Raw genomic sequence first — 933 nt, forward strand, 5'->3', positions numbered from 1 at the left:
CGTGTGTCGCCAGCATCTCTGCAGTAAGGGTATGGTTCTTCGGTCCTGGCCCTGTGGTGCTAGCTTCCTTTTATAGTGCAGGGTCTGGTGGATGTAGCGGGTCTATCATCAACTCGTCTCTCCAAATAAGAGTGGTTATTGGGCTCGTTGTTGGGGTGTTGGTGGTTCCGGTGGGAGACTTTGGGTTGTTGGAGTATCCTGGTGCTTCTGAACTTCAGGAAGGAGGAGTAGAGGTGGCTGTTTGCAGTGATTGGTGGCTGGTGGTTCGACAGGCTCTGGTTCGTCGGTTTCGCCGTCTCGATGCAGCCCCATTGTCGTCTACTGCAAGTTTCGAGTTCTGGATGGTGTCTGTGCTTTCTGCAGGTGGTGGGGCTTTGTGGTAAGGCTATATTTTGGAGGCGAGTGCCTGGGAAAGCCATATATACCGGCTCGTGACTCATATTATAGCTGGTGCATTACTATGGAGTCCTTGATCTTGCGCATGGTGCGCTCTCCGCAACTTGTTAAGTTCATCTCTAGTGTTCTCTCCTTTGCTTCCGGTATCAGTTCTTAATCGTGTTTTTCTTATTTTATTTTGTTGTTGTGGTAGTAGTTTCTTTTTGGTGTTTGTTTTCTGCTACTAGTATCTCTATGTAATTTCTGTCACAAACTTGAAAATTGGTAATGCAATCTTAACATGTTTACCAAAAAAAAGTGACAAACTATTTAGTTGGAGAAGAATATGAAATAATAATGAGAAAAGGAAAATTTCTGAAGAGGACAAATACAAATCTTAGAGATAAGGAAATAACTAGGAAAAACGAAAGAGGATAAGTTTGAATCTATGGGAAAATGGGAAGTCAGCCGACCTAGAGAGCACTATATAAACAAAGGTCAAGACAGAAGAGAAGGGACACATTCATTCATGATTTCCTAGACTCCACATGCTTTGCA

The sequence above is a fragment of the Brassica napus genome, chromosome C2 (genome assembly GCF_020379485.1).
Source record: "Brassica napus cultivar Da-Ae chromosome C2, Da-Ae, whole genome shotgun sequence".
Classification (NCBI taxonomy): domain Eukaryota; kingdom Viridiplantae; phylum Streptophyta; class Magnoliopsida; order Brassicales; family Brassicaceae; genus Brassica; species Brassica napus.